The sequence below is a fragment of the Pinus tabuliformis genome, chromosome Q (genome assembly GCF_031772625.1).
Source record: "Pinus tabuliformis cultivar Carrire ecotype Pingquan chromosome Q, CPIR1, whole genome shotgun sequence".
In the NCBI taxonomy this organism is placed as follows: Eukaryota; Viridiplantae; Streptophyta; class Pinopsida; order Pinales; family Pinaceae; genus Pinus; species Pinus tabuliformis.
In genome coordinates this window covers 298,977,293-298,991,264 of record NC_142296.1, presented here as the reverse complement: position 1 = coordinate 298,991,264, position 13,972 = coordinate 298,977,293, and positions in this window count along the sequence as shown.

The window sequence follows — 13,972 nt, the reverse complement described above, 5'->3', positions numbered from 1 at the left end:
TCCCAGATGATGGTGGGCCCTGCCACACCTGGGTAAGCTTAAACTACTTGCAGGAAAAGAGAGCTTAAAACATTTAAATTAAAAACTCATAGCAAACCAATAATCAAATCGATTCAAACTCAACGCATGGCCATAACAGAGTCTTCGATTTATGAATAATAATGTCTTTGAACAATACTTGATAATAGTTTTGCAATAACAATATTCTCTCTGGCTAACTAACTCATAGCTATTAAAATTCAAGCCTTTATAAGCATCGATTCAGTTCAGAACAATAATAAACCATACATGGTAAGTCCAACGACTTGACTAAATTAATCTCTAAGATCTGATCATTGGAACGACCTTGTTCTACTTAGCACAATGAATTCTTAACTAATCCCAATATTGGCATAGGCTTGGTTCAACGAGGATGGAGAAGATCTTCATCGTGGTAGATACTGAACTCGTTCGATCATATTTGTGGTGTCCTGAACCTCTAGAAGCATGAAGTCTACTCATCCTCTATAGCATTGAGTACAGATCCTGAAGTGGGTTGTTAAGTACAAAAATAGAAGAACATGGCTATTGACAAGCACTCCCTTGATCTTAACCTGCTCATACTGCTGCAATACTCACACTTAATCATAGTGATTAGTTAGCTCATTAGGAATAACTTAAATTCACTCAAACCTAACCAATAAACAGTAAAATGATACCAATGAAATGCTTTTACCTCATGTCAGGGTTTTGGCAGGTTTAGGACAATGATAGTGATAGAAGAGTAGGTGTAGGAGTACTTTCTTTGACAAAAATGACAAAAATGGAGGTGGGGAATGGTAAAATTGGGGACAAGACAAGGCACCATCAAGCTCATTCGAAGGAAACAAATATGAACCAACAATTTAATATAGAAAATTACCTAGTGCTAGAGGAATTTGTAAAAATACTTGGATTACCTCCAAGGAGGGATACTCCAAGGAGGGATATTGATTTTACTATTGATCTAGTGCTAAGAGTTGTTCCAATCTAAGTCAACGTACAAGATGAGTACTCTAGAACTTAAAGAATTACAAACGCATCTGGAAGAATTATTGAAGAAGGGATATATACACTTGAGCGTATCACCTTGGTGCTCTAGTTAATTTTATTAAATAGAAAGATAATACACTATGGTTGTGTATTGATTTCGGTCAATTAAATAAAGTTACTATTAAAAATAAATACACATTGTCGAGAATTGATGATTTGTTCAATCAACTCCATGGGGAATTTTTGTTTTCTAAATTGAATTAAGGTTAGGAAATCACCAATTGCATAATAAACAAGAATATATCAATAAAACAACATTTCAAATTCATTACCTTTCATATTATCTAATGCACCAAGAGTTTTTATGTGTTTAATGAATCGAGTTTTTAGGGAATATTTAGATAAAATTTTGATTGTTTTTCTTAATGATATTTTAATATATTATAAATTTGAAGATGATATTCAAAATCGTTTGAAATTGTTTCTACAAGTACTTAGGGAGCATCAAATGTATGCTAAGATGAGTAAATGCTCATTTTACCAGAGAAATATCCATTAATTGGGTAACATTATTTCAGAGGAAAAAATAGCTATGGTCCCGATGAAAATCAAGGCTATCAAAGAATGGCCAACTCCAAAAAAATGTTACTGAAGTTAGGTCTCTTATGGGCCTAGCTAGGTATTAAAATAGATTCATTGAAGAGTTTTCTATAATAGCATATCCAATTATGCCATTGCCAAAAAAGAGTGTGAATAATATTTTCAACATTTAAAAGATTTATTAACTAGAGCTCCAATATTAAAAATTGTCGATCCAAATGAGAATTTTCTAATGTGCACAGATGCATGTAATGAAGGATTCAAGAGGGGGTTCATGCAAAAGGGGCAAGTAATATACTACTAGTCTAGAAAATTAAAAGAGCATGAGAAGAATTATGTTTCCCATGACTTGGAACTTGCAACTATTATTCATAGACTTAAAATGTGGAAGCATTATATCCTGGGACAAATATTTGAATTGTAGACCAATCATTATGGGTTGTGGAATTTATTTGAACATCCCAATTCAAATGCATGAAAAATCAGGTGGTTGGAATTGCTAGCAGAATATGACTTCTAAATTAAGTATATAAAGGGGAAAAATATTGAGTGGTTGATGAACTCAACTAGAGAGTACACATTATGCATGTTGGGGAAATTAGTAGTTGCAAGGAAGATTTAATTAAGAAAAATATTTAGGACAAAAATTCAGACCATCGATATGTGGAGATTAAAAACAATTTACAGCATGACATAATGCATCCAAATTACTAGGATTTTGAAATGGGTTAGAATGAAATTATTTTATATAAATGTTGGGGCTATGTGTCAGATGTACCCGCAATAAAAGCTTTAATTTCACAGGAAATACACAAAGTGGCATATGCTAGTCATCCAGGGCAGTAGAAAACATTGACAACAACTAAAAATAATTTTTATTGGCCATGTCTAAAGAAGGAAGTGGCTAGTTATATAGTTGAATGTTTGGAATGTGAGAGGGTTAAGGCTAAGCACAAGAACCCAATGGGTTTTTTAGATAATTCCAATTCTTGAGTAGGAGTGGGAGGTGGTATCAATTGATTTTATCACCAAGGTTCCCAAAATAGCGAGAGGACATGACTCTAGAATAGAGGTAGTGGAAAAAGTCATGAAGGATTCATTTTATTCTAGTAAAATTATTCATAAAGTAGCTAATATTGCGAATATTTACATTCAAGAAATCATCAGGCTTCATTGGGTGCCTAAGGCAGTAATTTTAGATAGAGATCCAAAGTTCACATACAATTTTGGATGGGTTTATTTAAAGAATTAGGTACGAGTCTAAATTTTAGCACAAATTATCATCCACAGTTTGATGGAGAGACTGAGCAAGTAAATCAAATTATTGAAGATATGCAATGGATGTACGTGATGGATAAATCATCCAAATTGAAAGACTACCAACACCTGGTGGAATTTGCATACAATAACGGATATCATGTCTCATTAAAAATGAGGTTGTTTGAGGTCCTATATGGAAAAAAAAATGTAATACTCCTATGAGTCTAATGGAGTAATCCTGTGGAAAAAATCATGGTGGTTCCAAAATTGCTCAGTGATATGGAAGAACAGGTGGCCAAAATCAAGTATATGCTGAAAACTACCCCGGATAGGTAGAAAATCTATGCATATAGGAACAAGAAAAATAGGCAATTTAAAGTGAGGGACCATGTATTTTTGAAAATGAAATGTAGGAAGAGCTCAATAAAATTGGGAAAACTTTCCCAGTTAGCAGCTAGATATTACAAGCCATTTGAAATGCTTGAAAGTATCGACCTAGTTTCACAAAGTCTTGAATTTAATGTATATTTTCATATTCATTATGTATTTCCTATTTAATTACTTAAGAAATATGTTCCTACTTCTAATCACATTCTTGATTAGAAAAAAATTCAGGTGGAACCTGAGGGAGATTTCTAGGCTTAGCTAGTGCACATTTTGGATAATGTACTAGCTCCTGAATGTGTGACTTGGGAGGAGGAAGAAGTCATGAGCGAAAAAAAACCTCATCTTTTTGAAGGATATGATGTGTATATTTGTATATACAATGCACTAAGGACAATGCATAAAATAAGGGGGTTGGGGTGTAATACCCCCACCTATTTTGATGATGTAAATAATGTATTTTTGATATCAGGATGGTGAGTTAGATACTTATATCTATCTTGCATTCCCATGTATTTATCTAGGTATGTTTTGTGGCTACTGTGCTAGAATATTGATATTTTGTTTTTCGGCCAAGATGTAAATATTGTAAAGTGGTACATATATCTATATTAATAAGATGAGGTTGGATATGGAGACCACTCCATGGAAAAGTATGGGGGGAACAACTCCAGAGACAAGGAAACAATTGGGTGTATCTCTGTGAAAAGTGCACCTTGGAGCCCATGCGACTTTATGGAGTGCCACATGGAAAGTTATGGCCATGCACATACAAAGTGGAAACATGTTTCTTGAAAGGGGATTCAATAATTTGATCATTTAGATGGTTATTGATTAGTCAATGACTCCTGGGGTGGAATCTGGAAGTAGTAGAGATGACGTGATTTAGTTAACTATGTCGAATTGGATGCATCTGGGTTTCATGCAGGCCCTAGTGGCTCTGGGAGTTTGATGACTCCAAGATCTCGGTGAAATTATTTATTTCTTGGTGGCCATGGAGTTCTGGTTGGGGAACTTGATTTTGAGATATTTAGAGAGTTCTATTTGGGCTCTGTCACCAACTATATGGGTTATTTAGGTTTTGGCTCTTAGTTCCTAGACACCTAGAAAGTAGTAGAGTGCTTGGACGTGTAGGCTGAGATTATCCTTTCCAACTGTAAGTTTCCCTAGAAAGTGGGCACTACCAAGAGACTCAAGTTGCGTGTAACAAACACTAGTTGATATTCTATGTAAATAAAATAATACCAAGGTCATGGGACACGTATTCCGAGTTGAATGTTAGGGAAAACATAGTTATGGGTATCACTAGTGATTAATTAATGGCCATAGAAATTGGAAAAATTAATGGTAAAGGTAAATTGGAAATAATTGGCATTTTATTTATGAAATAAAGGAGAATAGGAGAAACGTAAGGTGAATAGACACAACTTTTCATGAGAGGGAAATTCAATGGAAAATAAAGGGAAATGAAGAAAATAGAGGCCTCAATGATAATAAGGATTATGAGGTTCAGTCGCTAGCCTTCCGATAGTTTTTGGGTGTAGCTCGCTTTCACTATCTCATTATCTCATACTATTTCACACTTAGAGGATTCTTGGAGCACTTTGGAAAACATTGGATTTGGATAAAGAAGGCAAAGGAAAGAAGGAAAGTGCAAGGGAACAATTGGATCAACAACTAAAGTTGGATTTCTTTGTAGGTAATAGGTTGCATATGTGATTTCCTTACTAATTTATGGATGCATGGTATATGCATATGATTTGATGGTTATTTGTTGTCATTGGCATGGATATTTTCCTAGATTGATAGTGGTTTTAGCCTTGCCTTTCCATTTCCTGGATAACCATGGTTTTATGGTTTTTTCCACTAGTTTTTTTCCGATTAGTGCTCATGTCCCTTATGGTTATGGGTTGGAACAAATGCTCTAGAATCCCTGCAACAACTTGTGTTGAGTTGCTATTCCTAGAGCCTAGGTTGGGACAAACACTCTAGAGCCCTAGGTGGGTTGATTTACTAGTCCTTGGAGCCAGGTCGGACAAACACTCTGTAGCCTTGGAAGGTTGTGGGTTAAGTTACTAGTTCCTAGAGCCTTAGATAACTTTGGTAGAGATCAATTTGGTTGGTGTTAGTGATGTTTATCCATAGAGGTCGAATCACTATGGTTGAGGGTTGAGGTGGTTTGGCCTTTGGAATCCTTGGTTCGGTTTTGCTTTAGTTTATTCCATGAGATGCCACATTCATGCTTGGAATATGGCACAGGTTTGATTGACTAAAAGAGAGATTTGGTTTAGCCCAATCTATGGTAGGGGTGGTATATGGAAGTCCCTAACTTGGTTGGTATTTTCATATATAAATAAGAGTTATTATTCTATCATGATTCATGTATTCTTGTAGTGGTTATGTTGGTGATATTATGGCTGAGTTGCCATGGTTTCTATGCTGGTTATTTCTGATTATTTGCTAGTTATATGATATGTACCTGAGAAGCCCCATAAATTGGTAATTATATGGGCTCATTTTGCCTCCTAACTTAGTTTAATCCACCATTCTCATTAGTTTATTGCATGTTTTTGATTATATTTATGCTAATAGAGTGAGTTTGGTTGGTCATTATGCCATGGAGTCTAATGTGTGCTTAATGCATATTTTTGGTCAATTTTGGACACAAAGTCAAAGATTTAATGGACATTTGGCAGAAAATATTCGAAGAAAACAAGGGAGAGGATTTATAGGAGGGTGTCCCCCTCATTTATGACTCTCTACTTCGAATTCTCCTTCAGGAAGCTTGGAGCACAAGCATCCACATCAATGCACCAAAGAGGCAGTCGAGCAAGTGGAGGATAACTTCTGACTATCTCAAGTGTTGGGAGCCAAGCCTCACTGATTTTAAGGAAGCTATTGGGAGCTTCAGTTGTATAAGTAGAGAGGCCTAAGGCCTCATTAAGTTGTTGAATGTTAGTCAAATTTTCAAACTTTTGTTGCAGTTTTGCTCTGCTCAACTTCTAGCTTACTTTTATGGATAGTTTCATGTAATCTTACTGTTATTCTGATAATGAAGATGAGATTTTGTTTGTGTTAGCACTGAGTCACCTCAGAGGGCTGAATCTCTTGGGTTAGGGCCCAATCGAAGTAGCCAAACACCTCTTGTATTTTATTTATATGTTTTGTTTTAGTTTATGAATTAATTGTTGTTAGATAGATTTCTTTCTTAGTTAAGGATATGTTGCTTTTGGTGATTTAAAAGGTTGTTTCCATTTCAGTTTGTTGTAGCAGGTTGAACAGTGATAGGAAAAAGATACAAAAAGGCCATCAATAGAGCCTTGGCCTCCTTTCCTCCCTTTGGGACCATGAACTGAGGCCAAGACCCTCTTGCTGCCACAAAAAACATAGATTTGCCTTTTCCATAGGATTTCTGGTGTTGCAACTTGTTAGAAGGTTCATGTTTTGCTGTAGATCTATTTCACCATGCTCATTTCTGTCTTTGCAATAAATTTCCTTCCATGCTTCCTTTCCATATAACATTGTTCAGCATTTACTTTCCTAGATCAGAATTTAGCTTAGCTTGATGCAAAGTTCTATTTTTTTGGTGTAGCTAGTTTCTGTGTTTGATTTTTAGTTCTCTGGCAATACATCTCCACTCACAATAATTCAAGCAATCAGCCATCACCATCTCTCTTTGATCTATGTTCCACAGGTCATCCACATTCCCTCACAAATATGCCTTAATTTTCTGCACTTTTCTCATAAAGTTTCCTCTCTTTCTTTGAACAAGTCCAACCATATTTCTCTTCCCTAATCCTTCTGGATGAACCCTAGACACATTAACACATATTCCTAGCCATCAGATACCCTTTCCACCCATTTTCCTACCTTCAAAACCCTCTAAAATAGCTCTTTACATCCTCATGTAGACCTCCTGTAAATCCCCCGTAGCCTCCTATAGATTTTCCCGTAGGTGTCTTTTTGAAGTCCAATGCAGGAAAAGCCTCCAAAAGGCCACCTAGGACCTCCTAGGACCCATCCACACCTTCCTACACCTCTGCAAACTCCAAAGTCGCCCTCCATCGCCACCTAATCATTGCCACATTCACAAACAAATAAATTACATGCATGACAATTACACCTAAAAGTACATATAAATCCAAAAAGATGTTTTTTCTCATTTCCTTCTAGAAATAGCTTGAGTAGATGTTGTTTGCTTCCTGGATTAATTAATATCATTCATTTCATGGATTTTCATCTCTCTTTCTACAAAAATAGGATTAGTTGGTTAATTAGGGTTTGCTAGGTTTACATTGCATTTCAGTCTTCTTTCTCTTTCTGCAAGTAGAGTAGCCTCTGTAGAGTAAGCTTTCCTTTCTTTCATCACATATAAAGCTTCTTCTGGAATTCATAGAGGTTGGCTTCAGCTCCTAGTGATCTTGTGCCAGTTGACCAAGTGACAGCCTGTAGTAAGAACTAGTACTTGTGCATACATCACCGTCACTTCCAAGTTTGTTACCAATTATCGGGTTGATGAAAGTAAAGTAGGAAGCCTAGGAGTTGCCACATTATTGATGCAATACTGGTGCTCACCACTTTTGGCGTCATTGCTGGGGAAGCATCAGAGTATTTTGTGATTACTGCTTTTCTTCTATTTTCTACTGCAACATTATGCTAAGTAGTTTATTTCAGCAAAAGTAGAGTAGTTGTCTCTTTCAATTTCTGCATTTCCTTGCTTTCATTTCAATTCTGTAATTTCCATTCCAGAATGTTATCACTCAGGTTGTCCCTTAGCTCCTTGAGGGATACGACCGAGGTAACCACAAACCACTCTTTGGACTACAAGTGCTAACCCACCAGCAGTCAAAGACGGCTCTCTCTTTAGGATTTAGCTTTGTTGATGATGATTTTAGGCTAGTTATTGGGTACAAGGGGTTTTGTTTTGGTTTTGGTGGGATGGATGATGCTTTCAAGTAAAGAGGCAGGGATAGCATGAAAGTTTTAGAACCATTGGGCGTGGGATCAAGGAGTAGGACTGCTAGTGCGTTTTCTTGGTCACAAGAGGGAATATGGAGCAAGCTAGCTGCACATGAAACAATCTTTCAAGCTAAAGGATGGAGTGAAGGCTAGGAATGAGAGGCAGTTAAGAATCTCTCATTCAGCTTAGTAGAGGGAAGGTGAATGAACTCTATCTCGGAGCAGTGAAGAATCCCTAGATAACTGTCAAACATGAGTGAATTAGGGGAAATATGAGCCACAAGGAATTCATATTCATTTCAAATTCAGATGAAAACATATAGAAACAACAGAAATTGAGCATAGAGGGCAATTAAACCAATTCTAAACTATTCATTCTTTCTGCTATTTTGGATGATACATCAATGAAGAACAAAGATAAGAAACACTTATTGAGTCATGTTGCAGCACAAGAATTCCACATTCAAGTCTTTAGAACATTCATACACAGCACACAGTCCTTCCTCCAAGCTTTTCAGTAGTCTTTGATTAAGTAAAACATCAGGTATTCAGAGCGAGTCTCTCTTGGAGCTATACAACCAACCAACCCCTTTAACAGTGAATTAGGGTGGTTTTTATAAGTAAAATATCTATAAAGATTAGATATCAGACAGATCTGATGTAATAAGTGTCTTTAACCTAATACATGTCTAAAATAAATGCGGGAAAATATCCTCAAGTAGCGCTGGGTGCAGCTGTACCAAAATGAGTTTAATGTGTTGTCTTTATGGCTTTGTGTTGATCACTTAGCCATAACTGTGCTTTGGGTTTTGGTCCATGCTCTTGAGTGTTTCTGAGGAGCATTAACTGTGATGGGAGAGACTTGATTTGCCTTTACTGCTTTCTTTGACTTTGTTGGAGGTCATTCAATGTGCACCTGCATTGGGAATAAAGGTTTTCATTTAAAACATTCGACTGATACTCGTTGGTGCTTCCTGGATATGCTTTGGCACTGAATGTGCACCTTTCTCACTCCTGATACTCTTTAAACTGCTGCATTGACCTTTAATGGCTACTGCTCGGCCCTCTGTTTGCTTTTGAAACTATGTTTGTCCCTTTCTAAATGCTGCGCGAAGAAATTCTTGTCATTCGGCGCCTTTCGGGCCTGCTGGAGATGAGCTACGAAAGGGATTTCCATTATGGCCTATTTCCCGTAGCCATGCACGATTAGGCATGAAAACCTACCTGAGATTTTGATTTCGGGCTTCCTAGGCTGCGATTTGTGCCTTTCGTGCTTTTTGATGGTGATGTCAGCATGATGTCATGCGGTGGGACCCAGTACGGCGGATGACGTGGCAGGGTGACATCAGTAGGGTGACGTCAACAGTACGATGGGTGACGTGGCGGTACAGTGGAGGAGGTTACTTGGCGATGACATGGCAAGGACACGGCGGCAGGAGGCCGATGCGGCATGGTGACGTCAGCATGATGTGGCGCTGACGCAGGAGGGGGGAAGGCGGTATCCGGTTTCGAGCGGACCGCTTTTGTCCGCAGGCGGTATAGGAGGAGGGAGGTCCACCACAGTCGAGAGGGTGACGCGTGGCAGGAGTACGACGGGAAAACCGCCCATCTCCCAAGCATTAACCCTCGGCACATCGGGGCAGAAAAAGGCCCGCCCACCGTAGATCTTGGGCATGCCAGATCTGACGGTCGGCGGCCCGAGTAAGGCGGCGGACGGTTAGGGACGGGCCCGCGCATATTTAATTATGTGTTTTTATATGTCGCGGGAGGGGGTTTAAACATTAGAAATGTGGGTTTTGGGCTTTTTGCAAGCGGGGGGAAATATATTTATGTGCGTGACCTTAGGATAAGGGCGGGGAATGGGTACTGTAGGGTTGGGACTTAGGGCGAAATGGTTGTTAGGGTGACCAGGTGCCATACTAACTCCTGGTTAGGACATGGAAGGCTAATGCTAAGCCCCAAATGGACTTAGCATTTCCCAAACTGATAAAATAGGGCTATAGTGCCTGGGGATGGGAATATGTATATAGGGGAGTTTTTTAACATAGTTTTAGTAGGGGAAGGGGAGATAGATAGGGAGCTACATAGTAAAATTAGTAGTTAATATGACAAGTGATAAGAAAGCGCTAAGTATGTGAATCTTAGGCTAATAGGGGGGGGAAATGATCCATAGAGGAAGTATGAACATGCCTTGAGCAAAGCAGATCTTTACCAAGGCAAATGATATGGAAAATGATGAAACTAAGAGGTATCAAGCAGATCTTGACCCTTTCAGGGAAGTTAGTGAGTGATCTGGGAAATGAGAAGAAGGGGGAGTTAGACATGCCTCCAGAATTATGCCATCAAAACACTGCTTTGGTACCTCTCCCACGGATGAGATGAGCTTTCTTTGTCAAGGCCAAGACTAAAGACAATCTGGCTTCTACAACCCCAGGCTACCTACCCAGCCTAATACTCCTAGCATTTTTTGTTACTTCAGGAAGGGTGCACTTAGACTTGCAAACCCTGATTGCTTTTTTCTTTTAATTGCCCTCCTATCTAAATCTACACGTATTTCTTCCAAGGGCCCAGATTAAGCAGTTGGGCTCCTTTGTTTCTCTACCTATCTACAAATCTGCCAAGATTAAACTGTTTGGACAGATATTCATTCTCAATATTCTAAAACAAGAAATTGAAACCTAGGGAAGCCAAGATTAAGCTGTTTGGCCTTCCCTTAACAGAAAATTGTTCAAAAAGGAATAACTCATGAAAATTGGAATACAGCAGTGGCATTTAGACTGGCACACTTTCATGGCCTCTTCTTTGGCCTCTATTAGGAAATATGGAGCATTGCAGCATGCAAAGTATGACATATTTGGCATGTAAAAATGTCAATCATGAAATATGCAAACCTGTTGCAATAGGAGGCTAACAGTGGCTCCACTTGGGGATGAATTTTCCTTGTGACAAGCCAAGAACAGTAGGTCAGACTGCCTTGATCTTCTATTGTTGCTGTGGACTGAAGAATTTCCTTGTGCTGGCTGCTAAAAATGTGAAAATCTGAAATAGGGGCAACCATCTCCTTCATTGAAATATTGTGAAATACACAACACTGCCTGCTTTCTTTTGCGTGCTTGGTATTACATACCATGTTGCTTTGAGCATTGCCTTTGAAATAGAACCAGACATGGATCAAAACTGATGTATTTCCCTTAGCTTCTGGTCTAGAATTAGTTGTTGATGTGAAACTAAACAATGCTCCTCTCTTATTGATACTTTTCGAATGGATACTGCAAATTGCAACCATTTTCCTTTTATCATGAATTTCTATGATATGACAGCGCTACTCCTGCTGTTTTGCTGAGATTAATGCAGAGATAGAGCCTTAAGAATGGAGTACTTGCACTAGCTATGTCTTATCAAACTTTTCCGCTGCTCCTCTAACACTCAGACTGTTAAAAAAACTAAAACAAAGTGCTAATATATACAAATATTAATGTTCAAAGAGATATGTACAGAGCCGCATTGTACCCGTTAATAGGGATCATGGTAATGTTTTAGCATTCGACCGTTAACAGGGCCTTCTTCAACAGTGTTTCCCTCTACAGACTTGAGGAAATATATGTTATTTCCCTGAACAACAGAAATAACAAATGGCCCTTTCCATAAAAAATCAAATTTTGCATGCTTTTCCTTGTCTTCTCTTCGTGAGTCCCACCTTAGAACTTTGTCGCCAATGTAGAAATCCTCATCCTTAGCTCTTTTATCAAACATCTTTTTGAGTTTCTCTTGCAATATTTGAGCTCTGTTATAAACTTTCTCTCTGGTTTGCTGAAGATGAATGGTCTGATTGATTCTTCTTTGAATATCATTTGGTTCTGCTTGGATCTCTTGTAACATTTTCATGATAGGAGTGCCCAAGGAGGACGGAAATGTGGCCTCCATGCCATACACCAGCTCATAAGGGCTCATCCCAATGGAATTTTTTGTCGAAAGCCTGTCTTCCCATAGGGCATTTGTGAGCTTTTTATGCCAGTTCTTCTTGTTTTCTTCTAAGACCTTCTTGATAATATTAATCAGGCTCTTGTTAGATGAATCGGCCAAGCCATTACCTTGGGGATAATAGGTTGTGGAGTGGCCCAAGGTAATGTGAAATTTATGGCAAAAATTGATCATCTTTTTGGATTTGAAAGCAGCGGCGTCGTCAGTGATGATCTTCTCAGGGCAGCCAAATCTAGAAAGGATATTGCACTCAAGTAACTGGATAATGATGGAGTCATTAGCCTGTCTGCATGGGATGGCTTCAATCCATTTAGTGAAATAGTCGATGGCTGTTAAAATCCACTTGTGTTGGCCTGAGGAAGAGGGGTGGATCTCTCCAATGAAATCAAGAACCCAATGTTGAAAAGGTTTCTCGGTTGAGATGGGCTTAAGGGGCAAGGGTAACAGCTTTCTTTTGCCCTCAAAGATTTGGCATTTATGACATGAGATAGCAAACTTCTTTATATCTGCAAATAGAGAGGGCCAATAGAAACCAGCCCTTAAAATTTTATCAGCAGTGGACTTCCAATATAGATGTCCTCCACAGTCCCCTGCATGGAATTCTTTCATGACATTATTAGTTTCATTCATGGTTAAATAATTAAGCAATATACCTTCATGATTTTTCCAAAATAATGCACGGTCTATGACACAAAACTTTGAAGCCTTCATTTTTAAAAATATTTTCTTGGTTCTGGACCATCCTGGGGGAGAAAACAGGTTTAACAATACAAATCATATATCAGCATACCATGGGGATTGCAAAAAGGTTTCACTGATCTGTGGAGTCGCCATCTCCTGGTCATTGTCCAGTTGGTTGATGTCTAGGGATTGAAAGTTTGTTTCGGACATCAGTTTGGCTAAACCTTGTCCCTTTATGAGCTTGGTTGGTTTAATTTCTATGTCATACTCAAGGATGTTAGCAATCCATTTGCCTCTTTTGCCTTCTAGCCCTTCTTGGGTTAATATGTCTTTTACAACAGCATTTGGGACATAGGCAATCACATGTGAATACAAAATGTAAACTCGGAAATCTTTGATTGCTTTAACAAGGGCATAGGCCTGCTTCTCCATGATTTGGTATTTCAAAGGTGCATCTCTTAAGGCTCAGCTGAAAAATGCAATTGGCTTTTCAGCTCCCTGATCATCCTTTTGCAAAAGGACAGCAGCTATCGTGTGCTCAGATGCAAATGAAAATATGATAAAATCTTTGTCAAATTGCGGACTGGTGAGGACAGGGGCTTGGGTTAAGGTAGTTTTAATACTCTCAAAGGCCTGCTTGGTCTCAAGAGACCATTTTACCTTAGCATCCTTTTTTAACATGTTTCTTAACAGTCTTATTAGCTCGGCTAGGTTTGGAATAAATCTTCTCAAGAAGTTGATTTTTCCAAGGAATGCTTGTAATTCTTTTATGCTTCTTGGATATGGGATTTGGAGGATGGCTTGGATCCTTTCCAGATCTATTCTGATACCGTCTTTTGAGATGATATGGCCTAGGATTTTTCCTTCTTCAAGGCCAAAGAGGGATTTCTTGGGGTTCAAGGAAATGCCATATTTCCTACATGTCATGTATATTTGCCTCAAATGTTTTAGTTTCTCTTGATCGGATTTGGAGAAAGGGGTTAAGTCATCAAGATAGACAACTAGGAAATCATGTATTTCCTTGGCAAATGCAATATCCATTGCCCTTTGAAAGGTAGCACCAGCGTTTTTAAGTCTGAAAGGCATCTTCACATAC